This window comes from Corvus kubaryi, unplaced genomic scaffold (genome assembly GCF_017639235.1).
Source record: "Corvus kubaryi isolate FWS band 111438036 unplaced genomic scaffold, C.kubaryi_AGA036_p1.0 37398, whole genome shotgun sequence".
In the NCBI taxonomy this organism is placed as follows: domain Eukaryota; kingdom Metazoa; phylum Chordata; class Aves; order Passeriformes; family Corvidae; genus Corvus; species Corvus kubaryi.
The window spans coordinates 12,212,525-12,234,286 of record NW_024581137.1 but is presented as its reverse complement, the minus strand read 5'-3'; positions in this window follow the sequence as shown (position 1 = coordinate 12,234,286).

Sequence of the window (21,762 nt, the reverse complement as noted above, 5' to 3'; positions counted from 1 at the left end):
TCTGTGACCAAATCAAGAGAAAGGGCATCAGCCAGCCACCGTCTAGGACAACTTATGGTCTACCATAGTACCTGCCTTCATCCCAGCTCCCAGAAAAGCAGAACCACAAGTTATCCTGCCTGCATGAGCTTGGCAGAATGCACTGGGGACAAAGTTTCTGCTCTAATTTTTCCAAATCTCACTTCCTGTTATACAGAAGGTGAAAGATAGAGTTCATGCCAGAATTAGACTATTCTTATTCTGTTCTGAAACACCATACATCCCATCTCGAGTGCCAGGTGTAGGTGGTACAGATCATGTGACAATTCCCAAGCATCTCAGCAGCCTGTTCTGCTTTACCTGCAGGGGGCTGATAACTGCCCTGCAAATACTCAGTGCTTGGGGCAATCAACATATTTACTTTCACCAAGACAATCAAAAGTTACTCCCCAGATGAGGCAGTAAACACACCTGCATACTTGCAATGGTTGCCTAATTTGTTGTGCTAATTTATTGTTCTGTCTGAGAGCACTATTATTTGCTATGGCAAAGCCCTAACAAAATCCACTGCTGGTAAAAGCCTAGTGAAATCACCTGGCATAGATTTACTAGAGTGATACTTTGCCTTTTATAAAGTTCAGTGCTTTTCCCAGATAAATTTGCAAGGGAGTGATATTTCCTTTACAGATGTCTTGATTGTAGCTGTGCTTGTGTATCTTGTCACCCTAGAATGATTTGTCCTCAAGAAGGCTCGGTCCTCCAAAATCCTAAACAAGCTATGTGGTTAGACTGACAAACTTTGTAGAAACCCTAATGAAGCCAAATCCACAGGTGCTGATGGGGAGCACCTCACAGTCAATCTACTGACCACTGAACCCAGTGTAGCACAGACAACTTACATGTGCTGTTGAACCACTTATGTGGCCAAAGAACCAGCATCACACTAAGCTCTGCTGTATTCTAACATCGACATTACATGCATTTACTCAGGAAATGCTTGTTTCAGGTGATATCATTGCAAGCAAATCTGGTGGACAAGATAGACCAAGACAGAGATTAAAACCCAAAAGTTTTAAAATGATAATTTCTCCTCTCCTGAGCCAGAATGCTAAAGCTAAATCTTATTCCATGGAGGTCTCCATTTTATTCCCCTCACAATCCCTCTTGTCCTCTAAAACCCACATACATGCCATTAGGCAATTAATGTTAACAACTGACTCAGTCTTCCTTTTCTTTCAGCAGTAGTTTGTGGTCTTATTGAGCAGACTTTAGAAGATAAATAGAAGAAATTGAATACATACCAATTAGGAAAAATAATACACCCCTAAAAGGGAAAAAAACCCAGAGACTGGATGTGACCGCAGAACCTATATTCAACATGCATTCAATGTTTTGCCAGTGACAGGCACTTTCACTCACTGCCAGCAAGGCATATAATGGCAGTAGACATTTTCCAGCTTCCATGTATGTGTCTCCTGTTTACTCTTAACTATGTACATTTTTCGTATAAGTCATTATGTCAAATGCCAGGACTTTGGCATTGAGCTGTGGCTCAGTATTCCAGACCTCAAGAACCATGTTCAAGTTAGAGTAGTTTTTAGAACGCAGTGCAAGACTATTTTCTTCTTTAAGGGTACCATCTAGAGTTAGGAACAGGTTATGCTGTCTGTTGGTCAACAAGATAGTCTAAAATTATTATCAAAAATTGGAAAGTAGCTACTGGAAATTATTTGCCATGATTAGACCCAGCAAATTCTCAGTGATCTTCATTCTAACAAGACAATAATCATTCTGACATAGCAGAGATTTCTAATTTTTCAGACTGACTACACAGCTTTGTCTTCTAACCTAATGGACAAGATATAATAGCAATGTTTTTAAAAAAAACAGTGAAAACCACAGCTGGAATTTCAGGAAGGCATTATGCATTGTAATGAAAATATTTTGTCACATTTTCCAGTCATCCTATTGCTTTTACTCATATGGAGCCAGTTATTAGAAAGTATCCTGTTCGTCTGAAGAAGATACATTTCCATCCCTAAAGGCTTTGTCTGTATCACAAATAACCAGGAATTGCTGGTGCTCCAAATGACGATGCACAAATCAGTACTTTCTATCTGGCATAGGTGCAACATCATTTAGAAAATAAAGTGTAAAGAACACACTTAGCAAACCTGCAGGCATGCAAAATCCCCATACACGCAGACGTAAACCAAGCATCTCTAATGTCCTCTCTCATCCCTCAAGACGGACATGTGAAAACTTCACTCAAAATATTTGCTACATCAACAAGAAGAACGCTCACCTTCTGCTCCTGATGGGTGGTAATTTACAAGCCCAGAGTGACAATCTTGTTACCACACACAGAGAAAGGCTCTGTGTTTAGACTTGTGCCAGGCTGAGCTCCAGGACTCCAAGAGGACTCTCAGTTCCCTGCACAATGGGAGGTCAAAATCTGAACCAAATAGAGGCTGTTCCTGGCAAGATAGCACCAAACTGCATAGGGGAAGTAGGTTAGAAAGAATAATCATCAAGTGGGTGCATGGTGTTTTTAAATCAGCATTTTAAATGTTGTTCTTTGAACTTGGAAGTCAACCTGAAACAAAAGTACATGCTGAGCGACACTCTGCAAAGAGGCTGAGATTCATACGTTACCCAAACCCTGTCACCAGGGCCATCAAATTTGATGTTCTGGAAATAAGAGCTGGGCAAGCACTGCTCTACTTGTGCGATGATTTAAAGACAACAAGCAGCACATACAAGCAGGTCTTCTGAACCCTGATGGTGCACACAGAAGTGCACCACCAGCTAAACATTTACGGTTGTGTTTCGGGGAGCCAAGTACTGTATACACACACCCACTGAAAAATAACAGCATGTCTCTGGAAAGGACTCTTGCTAAGGCAAAACCTTTTCTCTCAGAGATCAGTCCTTGTTTCTCCTTTTCCCCCCAACAGAGAAGTCAGCCAACTGTTTGGTGTGAAAACAAATTCTCCCAGTGTGGCCACAAGCTGAGCTAACACAAGAAACATTTCCTCTTGCCCAGCTTCGGCAGATGATGGGACTTGGTCCCAGGGCATTGTATTTAGTTTCAGTCTAGAGCTGCAGATCAGCCTGAGGCTGGGAATCCCACCCTTGCCCTGTTATGAAGGAAACAGTGTTGAAAGGAAAGCATTTGCCTCCAAGAGGGAGGATTATTTTTGAGGACTAAACATTTAGCTGTTTAGGGTACAAACCAAGCAAAGGAATTTAGCCAGAAGTCAAGTAGGGGAATAACACACAACTTCTCTCAGTAAAATGTAATGGTTTTGTTAACTAAGTTAGAAAAGGAGCAGAAATTTGGTGGTATTCTAAAAAGAGGCAGCTCATATTTTAACAGAGTAATTCAGATCTGATGAAGTGTATATGCATTTATTTACCTTTGTCTTGGTACATAACTCAAATCCATCTAGGCAGCTATCCTTCTGGGCAGCAGTTCTGTGGAACAACAAACAGTGGTGCACACACACACAAATTCACTCTGACTTTATGAAAGAGTGACCAAATTTTGGCCAGATATGAGCTGTATTCAAAGAGATCCAATTTAACATTATTGCTTCAAAACCAAAGCTAGGACCCCATTCTTCAGTGTCCAAATAAGATCACCTAAAAAGAACATGTGGTACTTCCACAGCATTGCTATGCAAAGACACACTCATCCTTAGGGCCACAGAGCTATGGACAGCCAGATCCTCTCACTCACTACATGATCACTCACACAAAGCTAGAGCATCCTACTGATTATTTTTGCACATGACATCACAGTTACTGCGGAGGAAAAAACCCCAAACCAAGAAAGAACACCCACCCCCCAAAGCACCCAATTCTCCTTTCCCCAACCTTTTCATTTTAGCAGCAAAGCACACGAGTTTGTAGATTTACATTAACCTTGTGAGGCTTTCTAGGAACTTCAAAGCCCCATGGCTCTGACACAAAAAGCGCCCAGACAATATAAACCAAAAATTTGGATGGTATTAGGTGCCTAATGGGATACTCAAGAATGTCTGACCTTGTTACGCCTACACTACAGTCACCACTGTAACCACAGCTTGTTGTGGAGGTACTTCAACACAAAATTCAGCTGAGTAACAGAATTTCAGCATTTGAACTTTGCTGAGCTCTGACCTAAACTCTGCTGGTTCCTGGATAGGCAGCTTACAGTTCAAGAACATTTGCCACCTACTTCAAATACAGCAGATGTTACAGTCTAAGAATAACATAGATGGGTCTCAACCCAATTTCTATGAAGCTTTGAAGTTCAGCTTTGAGATCCAGCTGGGAAAAGAACTGGCTCTGAGAAGGAGGATTATTTCTGAGGACTAAACATTTAGTTACTAAGAGTACAAAATGTACAGTAATCTACCCAGATCTATGTGCTGAACTAGGAGAAAAACATTCAACATCAGGAAGCAACATAGGCTACCCATCTGTACAGTAAAGCTTTAGAACATCTACCGAGGAAGTCTACACTCAAACTTTTTGAGAGTCAGGCACCAAATTGCGTTGTCCTTCCCATGTGTTAATTAAGTTGAACAAGCAGAAGAAATAATTAAGGGATGGAGAAAAAGTAATGGAGCTTGTACTTTCATTAAATCTAGCCACTTAATTTTTTTTTTCCCACCTTCCTCCAAAAGCTAAGATTTCCTCTCCCAGTATCCTGGGACATGTGGTGGGAAAAATGGGACAAATCAATTCACACCTCTAAAATTATGCTACTGTATCCAACACCCACATACAGAGACTAACTGGACCAAATCAAGGGGCCCTGTTAGTGCTGGGATTTACAGGCAAAAATCTTCATCGCTCATTCTTCTGGCACCAGGCAGGAGCCTGGAGCTTTCAGAAGTTTATTATTCCTGTTCCACAGTACAGAATGTTTCACTGATGTATTTAAACAACCTCCAGTCGAAAAAAAAAAAAAAAACCAGATGCATGCTTATCACTGTCAGGGGGTGACATCAAACTAACAGCAGCCAGTTCTGTGGGAAGGTCCAAACCTCCAAAAGTCAAGGGAAAGGAAGAAGGGAACCACTCAACCAGCGCAACACAGGCAACACAAGTCCCAGGAGAGGAGGCAGCCCAAACAGAGCTCACTAAAGACATATTTTGCAGCTAACTCTACTGGACCAAACTGAATGGCCTCCAGCACAGCTTTGTAAGCTGTTCTTTTCCAAGTATGAAGTATTTGCTAGCTACTCAAGGCATCAAGACAGGATGAGAGATAAGATATCCTGATGCCTTCAAGAAGTCTTAGCAAGTGATTCTGGCTTAGGACTACTGACATTTCTTTTCTCCATTCTCAGCTTCAAAGTTGTTCTGCTGCACATAATCTTTCCCTCCTTCTCTTCACTGAAACTTTTACTCCCCTCTCTCCTATCAGCCTCCATGAAAGTAAATCAGTTTTTCACTTACCTTTTAGCCACAGATCACTTGCCTTGTAGTCATACCAATCCACCCAAAACAAAGGAAAAGTATTGTGCTAGTTTGAAAACAAACCAGTGGGAGGCACCAAGTCAGAATAACAATTTAATGGAAATTAAAGAAAAGGAGGAAAAAAAGGTAAAAGAAAACACTGTCAAACTGACAGAGTCAAGGTACAACCTGACACCCTGTTAGGCAGGGTGGTGGTAGCAGTCTGGTAGAATGGTGGCTGCAGTCCTCTGAAGCAGTGATCCTGTAGTGAAACAGTCTGCTCTTCCTCAGGAAGTCCAGTGGTGGCTGTGTAGCTCCTGTCCTCTGGAAATCCAGTGGGAAGCCCGGTGTCTCTGGTGTTCAGCCTCAGCTTATATCCACGATGGGATGCTTGGTTCCTCCCTCTGGGTGGAGCATCTCACAATGGGGTAACGAGTCATGAGGCAGAGTGTTGATTAGGCTCATTAACAGAAGATAGTCCGGAGGGAGTTATCTCTGAGTCATGCAGCAGGACAATGATGGGCAATTAACAGCAAGATAGTCTGGGGGGAAGGAGGCAAGGAAACACTGCCCCACCTGATTTTAACAGCTGATGGGGATGGTAATAGAATACACTGCAACCCAGGACAAGTATCCATTAAAAGATGCTTCTAGCTATTTCCACCTATCCTTTCTTACACAGCACTCCTGTGTTTTACTGCTGGTTCAGGGAGATTCAACTAGCTCAAAATTTGCATTTATCAACACAGTCCTCAAAAAAACCTACTGCTTTTCCTTACAAAGAACTGAGACAAAAGATCCCAAAGCCTCTCTTCTTCCCAAAAGAAAGGGTTGTCTTCTTAAATACAAAAAATCTTCCTAGCGACTCACACTAACTCAAACCAAGCTGACCCAACAACCCATTGCAAACTTAAGAACACTAAACCTTCTCCCACCAGCCCTCCAAGGCTCACCACCCTTCTCTGGGCTCCTGGTGGGCCTGTACTAATTCACAGCAGCTGTAGCTTGGATCCAGTTTTCTCCCAGCTGGTGCTGTTTCAAGTCAGCTCATACTGAGATAACAGAGCTTAGTAGATGACATTAGTTTTCTGACTAATATGTTTCTTCTTTTGAAGAAAAACACACAGTGTCAACCTTAAAAGGGCTTTTTCCTGATTTGCTAGAGAAAAAAAGACCAAAAATCCTGCAGTATGGGGATCCTTAAGGGAACCAAAGCAAGCAGCAGTTCCTGCCCTAGGACAATATGGTGTTCCCCTTTACTGGGAACACCACGTGGAAGGAGCTACTGTTTTTCCTTACAAAGAACTAAGACAAAAGGTCCTAAAGCCTCTCTTCTTCCCAAAGGAAAGGGTTGTCTTCTTAAACAAATACTCAGAGGTAAGGACATATCAAAATCCATCCCAAATGAAGAAAACAGTTTAATCTACACTGAGACAGGAATTTGTTTCTCACTGAAGTCGCAGGATCTAAGTGTGCAAGTTTCTCAGAAGCTGACTAACAGGATGACTGAGTCTAGAAACACAGACCCTTAAAAGCCTGGTGGTAGAGTTTGGATCTATGTTAGTAAAGCAATGCATACTGGCACTGCCCTGAGCACTGCTTGTCCACAAGGCTGTTGTGCAGCTGGCCAATACAGCACCCTAATAAACTGAAGAGAGGTTTTGAAATTTGCTTGGATAAAAATTGGGCCACAGCTAAAGGACATCACCAGAAGTTTTGCTTAGCAAGGATCTGGATGACTGAGATTTAATAATGGACGATTAGAAAAGCATTGCTGCATTTCAACAGTTTGAATAGTGCCACTACAGTCCCAGGGAGAGCAATTCAAGTTTGTGTGAACCAGTACCAAAGGAAAACTGTTTTCATGAGTTGAGGATTGACCACTCAGCTTTCACATACAGCATTAAGCTTTACATTTGCCATGGTGGATAATGAATGATAGAAGAAATTCTCTGTATATTGAGAAGTTACTTTTCACCTCTATTTTAAAATTATTTTATTTATCCAAGATTACTTGTGGGAGAAATTAACAGTTAGTCAAACACATTTTACTTAGTTGCAAAAATAATAAAGAACTTTTTAAAAGGAGAAAAATGAGAGTACCAAATTGACTTGAATTTATTTGACTTGAATTTTCTTCTCATATAGGAAAGCAAATGAATATTTATATACTGTAAAGTCAAGTTTCTAGCCACCAAAACAATGTCATCAAAAAGTGATCAGGAGAAAAGATCTTATTATTTGAATAGATTTTTTCCTTCTGTGGTACTTTCTTCTTGAAGTCTAAATAAACACTTGGGCTGCAGCCCTATTTCATCTGTTGGAAGTTTGGGGAGGCTGGCAGGCCCCTGTGTTAAAAGGGAAAAAGCTTTTCTCTTGGTGAGCAGCAAGAGTAGGGCCCTGAGGAATTGGGGGAGAGGCTTCACAGCCCAAAACAATCACCCATTCAGACTGATTAAGATGAGACACCATGGGAAGACATTTCCAATGCTCCCCAGCTGCAGCCAGAGGAAAGCAAGTAGTTGCAAGCATACTGCAAAAAGGAGCAGAGACCTCCACCCTTATGAGATATACACCATAAAACACAAGATAACAGTGCCCAAGGGAACACCACCTGAAGTCCTAAAGCTGAGGCATCTCAAGCTCTTCACTGGAAATCAATTAACCACCAGTACAAAGTGTTTGCCTACACATGCTTCAGACAGCCACGTGGTTCTGTAAAGTCTCCATCTGCGAGGTGTGGCTCTCGATCTCCCTCTCTTTGCATTGCAGCAAAAATTAAGAGGCACTTCAAAATTCAGAAAGATTATCCTCTAGCCCTTCTGGGACGTGATTGCACACCCAGCTTCAGAGGAGTGGTGAACATCAACAGAAAAGTGCAGGACAACAGGGAGGACTGTAGGGCTGTGACTTCCCAGCCTGACTGGGCAGCAGCTCCAAGGTGCCCAGGACATCACCCGGGAGATGCTGCTGGCAAGCCACAGCTTTGGCAAAACAGCCACAACTGCTGCTTTTTATTGTGATTCAAGACTGACCCAGGTGGTACCACTTGTGCCAGCCAAAACCTTGCTGTGACCCAGCTTAGGTTTCAGGTGAATGAGAGCTTGGAGCTGTTGTGGATTTTTGTGTAAGATGACACTCGGGGATTGTAGAACAAATGGCATTTTTCTTCTTGAAACTTCTTCTTAATTAAAAAATTTCAATAGGAGTTTTCCCTCCTAGTGTCAGCTAGATAAAAATGTTGTGAAACAAACCCTTCCAGACATCAAAGCAAGAGTGATTGCTTCTGGGTTTCAGACCAAGGCTGAAACTGGATCCAGACCAGTACTTGCAGACATACTTTGTCATTTTTGAGAGCCATTGCCCAATGTGTTTTCCCAAGGCCTCAAGCCTCACTCCATATGAGCTTCATCTCTCACATTCCTCCCAGTGGCCAATCCATTGTTTGTGAGCATCCTCAGTAAAGCTGCTGTAAATAATTCACACAACCCTCAGCCAACCAAGGCTGAGATGGTACCACCAGGGCCACGTGAACATCTCAAGCTGTAGCTGTGTTACTCTGCATGGGATGTGAAATGAAAAATAAAGCCCTGAGCATTCCAGTCATACCAAGTGTGCTCCTGATAGCACATTTAAACAAATTTCCACAGTTCCAGGGACAGAGCAGAACTGGAGTCTGTCTGCTTCAATTTAAATCTGTCCCTGAATGATGTCCATGAGTTAACAGGGAGAATTACAAGAGAAGGAACAAATAAACATTACAAAAAGAAAAAGAAAACCAGACTTTTTAAACACTCAGATGCCTGCATAGTTCCCAGGCTAAGCACCCATGTGTTAAAGAAAAAAAAACCAATCTTCTCAACAGTGCACAAGCTCTAGCAGCTCTGAGACTGTGTAACCTATTTGGGAATCAGGTAGGGATTTATGGGGGTGAGGGGAGGGGGAGAGGAGAAGAGTAATCCCTGACTTGTTCCCATGATCTGTGCCTTGCAGGGCACGTGGTCTCAGGCCTTACAAAGGGTTGTCTGTAGGCACAGCACCCACCCCATGTGGGCTGATGCACAGGTTGTCCTCTCCAGAGAGGTGAGAAACCACCCGAAAAGTGCTTTTGTCTGTCAACAGGGGCACCTGGTGGTGTGGTCAAGTGCAAAGAGCTTTGGCTACTATAGATGAAGCAGAGGTCTGGCTGCTACTGTTTTTTAGGACCGTTTCTGCCTTTGCTTTCTACTGCAGCAAGGGAAAGACTTGTGTCTTTGTATGTATGTACCTCAGCCAAAGCCATTCCAGTTTTCCGACAATGGCCCCATGAACCCATTTGTGTCCACACTTATGCTGCTGCCAGACAAACAGAAAGTCCATGTAGACCCTCTCTCCACTAGGAGCCCAAGTCTGCAGCCACCAGTCACCGGTGTCAACATACAGTGCTAAAACATAGCAAGTCCCCAGCAACTGACAGTAGGTCACTCTAGTGGTATCTAACTTGTCCCACAAAAAGCCATCTAGGTTCCTGTTTGGCCCAGATATCATACTTACGTGGTTCAAATTTATGCCCACCTTTAATGCAGGAATGTTAAAGATTGAGTGTAATTTGTGTTTGTACTTCTAATAGCTATCTAGAAAATATTAGACAAAGCCAATAAAAGGAAAAGCTTTCCCCTGTCTCTCTCCTGAAACTCCTCTTCAGCTTAACCCAATTTTCCAAGTCACTTAGAGGCCTTTAAATAAAATGAAATCCTAATGATGTCGCTGCCATGAATAATTAATTGTACCCGTACAATCTCTCAAACAAAATCCATTCTCATTAGATTAGAGGTTTTCTCAAGACACACGAGTTCATTATGGCATTTTTACATCCTTCTTGTCTCTTACGTTTCTTTGTCTTTCCTTATCTATGTCTTTTCTTATTTGTGTCTGAGACACAGGACTCCATCACCTCAGAAGCCTCCAAAGCAACATTCCAATACCCAGGGAAGAGAGCTCCTATACAAGCAGGCACATGGTGGCAGGAGTTTGAGAGCCCTGTCTGCAATTTATATGCAGCCCAGTGAGGTGGAACGTTAACTGAACACTCCTGTTTCCAGAGTCCAAGGACTCTATTTGAAAGGTTTACCCCTCTCTGTTAAAAGCTCTAAACCTTGAACAGTTTAAGAAGTATGGTTCAAGTTTAGTGTGAAATCTTTGTTAAAGCTATTCTCAGTGTTTCAAGATACAGGAGGTTAAAGAGTATTGCTATTCTGATATTAATAACCAGGCATCCATCTCTTTCTACCCAGCTTTCTTTCAGATTAGTAAGGATAACAGGTGAATTCAAGGATAGAGGATCATAAGCACTGCACAAAAGAATTGATTTATCTACGAACATTTTGGTAGGCAAAACTTCTAAGACACTCAGAGCTGCATTTATTCAAAGACCAAAGAAACTATTTTAAAGTATAATAGAAGTTATTCACAGTATCCTTAGTAATAGCCTTTGCCACAAGGAACAAATCTTCTGATCATACATGACCCAATTCAAACTGCTGGCATCCAATATGTTTTTTTCTTAAGCCTCTGAGAGTCCAGGCTCACCCAGAGGAATTTTCTTCTTTTGAAAGTGATGATAGTATGAGGAATGAGAGCTCCCTGAAGTCTTCAAACCAACTATTATTATTCTCTTGGAAGAGGCATAAAAATAAAGTCCAGATCACCAAGAGTCTTCAGGAATCTAATTTTACTTTTCACAGAGGCAAGCATTACTTTCAGTGCTGAGGACAGATTCCAAGTCTGATAACTACACTTCATCTCTTACATGTGCCCTGTGACTTCAGTGGGATATGGCATCATAAAATGGTTTAGGTTGGAAGGGACCTCAAAGATCATCTAGTTCCAAACCCCTGCCATGGGCAGGTACACCTTCCACTAGACCAGGCTGCTCAGAGTCCCATCCAACCTGGCCTTGAACACTTTAAGGAATGGGACATCCACAACTTCTCCGGGCAACCTGTTCCAGTGCCTCACCACCCTCATAGTAAAGAATTTTTCTCATATCTAATCAAAAGTATTCTCAGGTTAAAGCCATTCCTCCTTGTCCCACTGCTACATGTCCCTGTAAAAAGTCCCTCTCCAGCTCTCTTGTTGGCCCCTTTTAGGTACCGGAAAGCTGCTCCAAGCTCTCCACAGAGACTTCTCTTCTCTAGGCTGAGCAACCCCAGCTGTCTCAGCCTGTCATCATAGGAGAGCTGCTCCAGCCCCCTGATCATCTTTGTAGCCCTCCTCTGGACCTGCTCCAACAGGTCCATGAAGTTTCTGTGCTGAGGACCCCAGAGCTGGACTCAGTACTCCAGGTGGGGTCTCACAAGAGCAGAGTAGAGGGGAAGTATCACATTTCTAGACCTGCTGGTCTTGTATGGCATTGCTGCAGCAATACATTATTGCCCTGCAACTCTGGATGCTTCCTCACAAACTGCAAACTCTGAAAGAACATGCTGGTAACAGGGTGCTGGATCAGAGAACTGAAAGGGAACTCTGCACTGTAACGGGATTCCTCAAGCACCACTTTACACCTACCTGTGGTCTTCATCCCCATCACTCTTCTTGGGAAGATACCACTTCCATTGTTAGGAATCATCTTCTGGCCCAAATTTACTCTTGGAAATAATAACCATTCCTCTTTAGGCCAGTTTTGTTCTTCGTGCTACAGAGCTGTTCTTCCTGACAGAGTTTACTTCCTTGATGTGTTCATAGGCAACATTCATCATTTCTCAGTTTTCACTTTCTTAGATGATTTAAATTCTCCTGGTCATCCCGGTGTCTCTTTCCTCCATTCCACTCCACTTCGGAGATTATTTGTGGTGAAAATGAGAGACTGGAACTACACACAGCAATGTACATTAACACTTTGAATAGGGGAGTTAGTAATTCCTACCCTTCCTGCCAATTCCTCATTTGAGGTACCTTAAGACATGAGGATTGTAGATTTTTTTTTCTGGTTACTTTGTACCTATGACTCCCTGTAAACATCTGGTCATGCACCATGCCCTACATGCTCTTCCTTTGCTGTTTCCAAGTGCTATGCTTTTGGTTTGTAAGAGTAATTCTTGTTATCACCATCCTCTTCATATTGCTGGTGCCTCATAACTTCATGTCAGTACCAAGTTTCACTGGCACTCCAGGGCCTGGCCACAGACGTGCCCTAGGAAGGCTAGGGGGACTGTAACCACGGCATATAACCTACCACTGGAAAAGCCCATGGGGAAGGGATGTTACCCCATTACCATCTGACTGCCCATAGTAATCCATCCTTAGAAACACTGCTAGTTTTTATTCAAGATCATTAGCTGAACTATTCAGTATGAATTCTCCTCGGGGCTATGTTTAAAACATGTCTCCAGCCCTGTAATCCCCCTGTCAGCAAAGCTTCCCATTATCTCTTCTTTATCTAGCTTTTGTATTCGTCCCTATCTTAACCATCTAAACAAATAAATTGTCTCAAAAGACCACAAAATCTGGTCTGCCAGACACAACACAGTTTCACGTTCCAATTGTCTCTCCAGCACTTTCTAACAAAGCTTTCATCTTTATTCAAAGTCGAGGCAAGTTCTATACTTCTGATGTCAGCAGCTCCAAGACACCTCTAGCGCCAAATCCTTGAGCTCCTTAGTTCACCTTGATCCATTCATTCCTACTCACAAAGTTTGCTCTCCTGAAATAAAGCACCTTAGTCTTATTTAACAACCTTTTGATTTAAAAGAACCCATGGGCACTCAGTCAATCCAAGCAGCTTGGTTTGATTTTGACAATCACTTCTTTGGTAACATCCTTGCTGCTGGAGTCTGTAGTACTGATAACTCCTACTACGACTAGTGAAAAAATCTGCAAATTACTGGACACAAGACTATCTGGACCCTACTAATCCTAGATACCTTTTTGCCACCTAGATTTTACAGATGAAATTTAATTATAGAAACCCACCCCTTTGTAAATCTAAGGCTGAGTATCTGCAACCAGGACTCAAAGCATTATACCAGCAGATTTTTTCTTTTACCATTCTTCCCATAAGTATTTAATCCAAAGTGTGTCCATTTGACTAGTGTTATCCCTTTTTCCTTCTTTGTCATACTGTGAAAAGAGAATTATCATCACCTTTAGCTTTATTAGTCTGTCCTGAATAGTGCACCTCTTTGAACACCAGACTTTCTTTTATGATCTCTGTTCCCAAAGTGTATTTGCAATCCCACTGAGATCCTTCACCAGTAGTTCATATGACTTTATTGCAATGTTAATTACACATTTGTGTTAATATCCTGCTGGCCTTGACATGACAGTTGTCTTTATAAAAAACTGAAAGGTCTGTATATTTATACATTATACTGCATATACATATGCCCTGGCAGAAAATCAGACAGTCTAGGCCCCATAATTCCTCTTCTACGCATAAACCATCGTGCAGCAGATTCTGCAGGTGTATGTGAGTAGGCTGAACAAACTGAGCAGTAGCTCCTTGGATATACATGTGATTGAAGGTGAGTGCTTGTATGTCTTTGTGAATATACAGAGTGAGTCAGTCTGTTATCCGCACAAGGAAGATCACTATAGCTATTAAATTACAGTGGGCAAAAACATTAGTGTAGCCATTAAAATCAAAATCAAATTGATTTTTTAGATGATCGTTATCCATGTATGCAATTCCAATTTTTCCTCTTAAAAATGGAAAATTCTACACAGACAGAAGGGCAGTGCAATAAACTCTATAGAAAACTTAGAAAATCAGGGTAAATCACCCTTGGTGCTCTTTGACCTAATTTCTTTATCTTCCAGCATCACAAGGGCTAGAGAATATGAAGTGGTATCATCTGCATTGTGGATGCCAAGGTAACAGGCTCTCTCTCTCAGCTTAAGGACAAAGTAAAATCTCATGGTATCAACAAAGCTCTCTGAAACCTGTTTCAATTATGCTAATTGTGCTCTCAAATACATGATTTGAAAACTCACCCATCTTCGTGATCTTACTATTGTTTGTACTGTTGGGACACTGCAGACCCTTAGTGATGGACAATTGTATCGTTTGAAGGGAAAGACCCTCCCCAAGAAATGTAGAAACAGTTTAACCTGGTATCTTATGGGGGACATGCTTTCACAACCTCCACTTCAATTAGTGGCATTTTATACTGCCAAACTCTTCACAATAGCCTCAGCACAATTTAAAACCATTGGCAAGCACAGTTTTTGAACTGGCATGGAACTACCAGGAGAGAAGAGAAGGGCCAAGGGAAAAGCAAAGATTTTCCTAAGTGATCATTCAGTGTTTTTATACATCACAAAAGCCAACTTCCAAACAGAGCTTTTCTGCAGCAGCTCTGAATGCACAAAAGTCCAGGGTCTTTGTCCACATTAATAGGGAGGCTCTAAAAGCAGAATGAGGCAATGTGGTAGCCAAAAAGAAATCACCCTGGGTATGTACTATGGAGTGGAAAGAAAATACAGCCACTGGATATTTCTTATCAAAAGAAAAAATTAAATTGCATAATTTATATATAATTGCATAATAACCTATACAAGTTCTTTAGCTTGGCTGACAAAAAAAGTCTGGTATTATTTCCCTTCAATAAATATTAAAACTCTACCTCCTTCTTTAACAGACATCAGGCATTTCAGAATGTTTACAAACACACAGCAAAGTGGAAGAGACCTTCCCAACAGTTTTTCCTCACAACATATTCCCTGAGCTTCACCATCTGTTTTTCGCCACTGCCCATCTTCATGCTACACCAGTCCCTCAGATACAAAGCAATGCCAAAACAAGAAAAACAAACTTTAACTGTATGGTTATCACACTGACCTATGCCTCATATTTTACACGTGGCAGCTCCTCAAAGTGCAGTCACAAAAAGGGGCGTGAAGTAGGTACAGAGAAAAATGAAAGGCAATTTGGATCACTCTAGATACACAAATAAGCCAAGGAAGAGGGAAACTGAAGGATATATGATATATATTTCACATACAAGTAAAATTATGCATTTCTGTAATAGCTCGGATAACTTTGGGGCCAGATCTTTGTACAGTGCAAAACTGCACAAATCCACCCAGATTATTAACTGGCTTCATATGATATGCAAACACCAGATGAAGAAGAGGAACAACTGTTTTAGGGTTCTGCCTACATTTTACTCTTACATGTTTCCGTAGAAATTCGACCTCAACATGCTGTCCAGGCCAGTTAAGTGCCATAAAAGTGTGCATTCCTAGTTCCTGAATAGGAGTTTGGAACAATAACTATGGTCCCATGAGACAGAATCTTTGACAGCAATGTCCCCTTAAGATATTGCTGCTGAACAGTGTTCTCATGACATATCATGCTGCCCCCCTCCATTGTACCAGTTGAGCTTCTCATGCGCCTGTGCTGGGAATGAGACCAGAGAACTGATCCAGTCTTTGAAACCCTGTAAGCATGACTACCTCTACAAGCTTCAGCCCTTGCCTGGTGCTGTGCTGTGACACTGGGTAATGTCACCATCTCCGCAGATCCTGTCACCTAACTTAGTAAAGGGCCTCAAAAGCCCTCTGGACAAGGCCATAGAAATTCCAGCCCTCACCAGAGGAATTCAATTGGCAAAGCAGCAGTAAGAAGGTATCAATTGTCCTCCAGAGCAGTGCCTGGGAATGATTCAGATGAGTTAAGACAAACGCTTGCTTCAGCAATTAAAAAAATACTTGTTCTGGAAATGGATCCATACATCATAGCTATTTGCTAGGACCCACGATGTCTTTTGCATTACATCTAACTGGTAAGAAAATTAATTTAAGACATATCAAAACCAAGTCATGTATAATCATCTGAATTATCAATATTCATGCTGTAACTTATGTATTGCACTGCATCCTTCTGGCCAAAAAAATTCTTTTAAATCAACAGCATTGGAAAACTAGCATACAACTCAACAAACTGATGATTCCACATTTCCCAGAGCCTACTCTGTGTCACGTAATCTCGAGGCTGGGTTTTTTCAACCAGATGAGGACAGCAGGGTGCCTAGCTTGTTACAGCACTGCTTCACCAAGCAGCAGCATTACCACAAGCATCTGAATGGGAGAATCTAGCGGCTCGGTAACAGGCAAGCTACAGACGCGGCTGTTCGGAGGCAGCCTGGAATATGAAGCCCTCGAGCCAGAGAAAAGCTGCAACAGCGGGAGCAGTTTAGCAGCTCCCTCGCAGTACTTCGTCCAGTTATCTCAAGCAGGACTCACGGAGTGAGCGAGCCCTCATGCCAGCTGCAGAACTCACCTCTGCTGAGCGTACCGCAGGAGGGTTTGTGTTAGGGATGCTTTTTTGAAAGGAAACCTACCCATCCTTCCCTGGCAGCATCAGCTATCTCCTGAAGGTGAATGCCACACTCCTGCTTGAAAGGAGTCTTGATAACAGTGAAAAGAAACACCTTTTTAAACACAGAACCTCTGCTCAGCACGTTCACTAACCACAGTGACCTGCTGCTGCGGGACAAGCACACAACAGGCTTTCCCTGTACACGAAGCGAACTCGGGAGCGCCGTCCGCGGCCCAAGCGGCCCTTCCCGCTCCGTGCCTCCACCTGCAGGGCGCAGCGAAAGGCTGGCCCGCAGACGAGCCCCGCTAGCCCGAGCCGCGGGAGCCCGAGCCCCGCTAGCCCGAGCCGCGGGAGCCCGAGCCCCGGTAGCCCGAGCCCCGCTAGTCCGAGCCGCGGGAGCCCGAGCCGCGGTAGCCCGAGCCGCGGGAGCCCGAGCCCCGCTAGCCCGAGCCCCGCTAGCCCGAGCCGCGGTAGCCCGAGCCGCGGGAGCCCGAGCCCCGGTAGCCCGAGTCCCGCTAGCCCGGGTCCCGCTGCCCCCTCAGGCCGGGCGGCGGCGCCATCTAGCGGCGCGTTGGAGCAGCGCCGCCGCCCGCCCCCCCCCCGGGCTCTGGCCCTGCCCTCAGCACCCCCAATTACCCCGTCACCAGTGACGTGCTCTCTTATTTTGTCTATTACTCATTTCCTTAATTATTCCTGGCTGACAAATTAGAGCGTCAAGTGGCTCATCGGCTATACAAGCGGCTCGTTTATTTTTACAGCAGCGCATTTTCACATTGCTGAGGTTATTTTGTGGCTACGGTTTAACCTTGCACCAAGTTACTAAACAAAACACTGCAAGAAAGCCACCCAAACACGGTAACTTTAACACAAAGACGAGGTTTCGGCTTTCCTGCCCAACCAGCAGTCTTTCTAAATCCAGAAAGAAAATATGTGCATGCACACACAAAAAACCCCTCAGGTTTTAAAATTTAACGTATCCACGACTCAATTTATATCTCTCTCGTGAACTCCTCACATGTACCTTCTTCCTCTCTAGATTACTGCAAAGCTAGGGGAAAAAAAGGTCAACAGTCTTTCTGTAAGTTTTCTCCTACTTAAACACACCTCACAACTGTGCGAGCAAACTCCAGTTGCAGCTGCCCTGGTATAAGCTCCCTACTCCAAAAATTACCAGTAATTTTGCAGTTTATTCTTAGGACAACTAAAACTATGTGAGAATCATCCATCAGCATCGCTGACACGCATTAAGGGAAAAAAATATATATATTTATTGTTATACAGCAACATTTCCTCATGTTTAAACAAACTCTAAAACAAGGACAAACTCAACTTGATAGAGGAGAAAAATTGTCTTGGTAAAGAAGTGGAAATGCTGCTTATGTACCATGGGAATTCTCTCACTGGGCACTGTGCTTGCCTCTGCACATACAAAAGAAGTCAGCCAGTCCTAGCCTCTTTATGGACAGTTCCTTCAAGTCCTGGATGTGCTTCTCTCCTCTCCAATCAATGCTACTGGGTTGATTGTCCTGTAAATAAGTCTAAACTGCTAAGCATTCACATTAGAATAAATCCAGCCAAGAGGAAGAAGCTGCAGCTGAAAAGGTACTCCAGATCTAGCATTCTTGCAGAGCCACCAGCATGCTGAATGGCCAAATGTTCTTCTTGGGGGGTGGGAAACATGATGAAACCTTGTATTATCTTCTTAGTTGGACAAGCAGCAGCTTTGAAACAAACAAAGGCTGTGAGTGATGAAGTAAATCATTCCCAGTTTGCATCATCCCACCTATACCAACAAACACTGGAATCTGACAGAAGAGTACCTCACCCACAGGAATAGCCACACTGGCATTAATCCCCTTAACTTGAATGCCAGCAGCATCAAAGCTTTCCCATCACACCCTGGAGGCTTTGGCAGCTGGCTGGCACCAAACTTACTTACACCTTACTAACAAAGGTGCACCCAGCTGGGTGTTGGGTCCGCAACATCCCACCTAAACACATCCAAAAATAGGTCAGAGTCCACACTCACTGGGGTAAATTCTGGACTGCTTCCTGTCAACAGCAAAGGCTGCTAAAAATGAACTACACTAGAAAACTTTCAGTAAGTTCAGGAAACAAGCAGCAGAAAAATGACTTATCACACCATCTGATGGAAGCATCAGTCATTTTGCATGAGCTGTTAAGATTACAAACATCTCCCACAATGGTTTGGGTTTTCTTCCTTCTGCTGCAGCAGTAGTAAGGTAGTAATGTCTCAGATGGAAGCAAACTCTTCCTGGAGTATCAGATGGTAACTTCTCTATGAGTCACCTGAATTCAAGGGCAACAGGGAGCAACTGGAAAGCCAGTTCTGCCTCTCAATGTCTCCAAACCAAACAGTAGCACGAGGAAGAGATTGCAAGCTCACAACAGGAGAAAAAGGATCCCTTTGTCCACTATTTTGTACCCAAGAATTCTGCAGTTTGACTTTATGTTACATTTGTGTCCTAGTTTCAGCTAGCATAGAATTAATTTTCTTCTTAGTAGCCAGAAATAAGAAGTACTGTGTTTTGGATTCAGTGTGAGAACAATGCTGATAACACACTGATGTTTTGGTTGTTGCAGAGCAGTGCTTACCCTAAATCAAAGTCTGTTTTCCATGCTCTGCCTGGGAGCAGGTACACAAGAGCCAGTGAGGGAGCATGGCTAAGATAGTTGACCCAAACTGGCCAAAGGGAGATTCCAAGCAGAGTATCATGCCCAGTTTATAAACTGGGGGAAGCTATCCCAAATGGTGCCATGTGCAGCTCAGGGACAGGCTGGGCATTCGTCAGCTGGTGGTGAGCAACTGTACTGTGCATCATTTTTCTTGGGCTTTCTCTCTACCCTTTCTACCACAATTACTAGTACTAACATTATATTTCAATTTATCTCAACTATTAGACTGTTCTTACCTCACCCTGAATTTTACTTTTTTTCCTGATTCTCCTCTCCATTCCATGAGGGAGGGGAGAAAGGGAGAAGGGAACAAGCAGCTGCATGGTACTTAGTTGCCAGCTGGGGTTAAATCATGATGTGTTGAGCCAACAGTGGCATTGCTAAAGTCTATGTAAGCAGGGCTTGAGAAGTCAGTGCACATGTATGTATGGATACATATCAGTTCCAAAGTGTTTTTCAAAGCACAATAGTAAGAAATCATGCAAAGGAATAGCTGTGTGTTGCTCTTTTCATACATCTGCTCCATCAGCACTGCTGATCTACTCTGTCTCTTCACATCAAGAAGTATTATGGATGGAATGTGCTTCACTTGTGTCTGTTTCTGATGCATCTCTAACACACCATGAAGGTACTGCACATGCTGGCACAGACTCGCTGTTAACCTACATTTAGGGAAACCTAAATGCATCTGTCATTTCAGGTCTTCCTGCAAGGTAAAGGAAAGAATTAATCACTTTTTCTATATTCAAAGTTGTAAAAGTGGGTGATGTACAGGTCAATTGAGGCACATCCTATGGTGCTTTAATCTCATGACTTTTGTTACTTTTTGTGCCAGATTTACTACAGTTCTGCATCTAGCTTTGCCTAGAACCAAGTACTATGTAACTGTGTTGTGGTTTATGCTATTGAACAGCTTCTACAAGGATACACTAAGAAAAAGCAACTATTTTCCTAGGGTTTTAATTTCTCTCCCATCATCACCTGTTATACTTCATATGCTGTTCAATTCTATACTCAAATTGCTCAGAAACACATACAACAAAGACCTCGTCTAACTAATTTTCAACAAGTTTTCCTTTTCTAAAAAGGGCACCTTTCTTACCTCAATCTGCTTTTCAATGCTTGCTTTGTATTTACTCATGATCACAACTTTATCTTATTTTTGCTTCCACCAGTAGCTTTCCTCTGCTTCCAATTCTTTGGTAATGCTTCCTATCTCATTGTTATTTTTCACTCACTTTCCTCAGTAACCATATTTTGCTCTTCCTTTCCTGTATCTTGGTAAGTTGTGGAAGCTGGGAGATTTGATCACCTTAAGACAATCTCATGGAAGTGTGGCCTCTGTGATGCATTGCTCCAGCTCTGTGTTCTGGTTAAAGCTCTCAGAACATCTCCCTCAACATCCAACCAACTGCCAGGATCTCCCATTTCACTATTTCAACCTTGTGAAACCTGTCAACAAGTGTATCCTTGTCTGAATACAAACAAGTAGTGGCAATTCCACACTTTTCAACAAAACCAGAGCTAACAGCATTAAGAGCAGATTTCTTAATCCAGTCTGCTAACAGCAGAGAGCTGCCACTAACTGCTTCCTACAGCATGGAAAACAAACAAACCTCAACATAGGTAAGAAGCAACAAATGGCTGTTGATAGCTGGATACTGGCAGGTCATAACTGTATAGCTTACAGGTATGCTAATGCAAGGACAAAAGGAAAAATGGTAAAAGAAAAACTTTGGTAGAAGTGAGAGGTAGAACACACAGGTCAAACAGGTGAAACTTCTTCAATGTATTCCAGAAATAAGGCCTATGACATCCAAGACTGCCACTTGTGACACTCCTTTAAAAATGTAAGTTTTTGTAGCAGCTCTTAAATATTAGTCAACTAATATCCATCCACCAAACTAAAAAGGTAACACTTCATGGACAAGGTCTACACATTTTATGTATATGTAGTAAAGAACCTAAACTGAGAGCAGCTTCCCATAGTAAAAATAGGAAGAAAACACCGTAATTAAACATGACTTAATCATCACTGCTGCCTATACAGCAAATAACTGATGTTTTTAAGACTTAGATTTCTACTTTTCCTCTGACAAACTTGTAGATTAGAAATACTTTGTAACTCAAAAAAGATTCTGTTTAACTTAAGACACCTCAAAAATGTTCAAATTTATTTTTTCCAATTGAGTCATCTCTCAGTGAGGCCTAGAAATCTTTACAGATGTTTCAGAGCTTAAAACTTAAAAGGTTCTCTTTGGGTTTAAAACTTTGCTGCACAGCAGTTTAACATAACCAAGTAAAAAATAAATCCCTACCTATCACTCAGACTATTC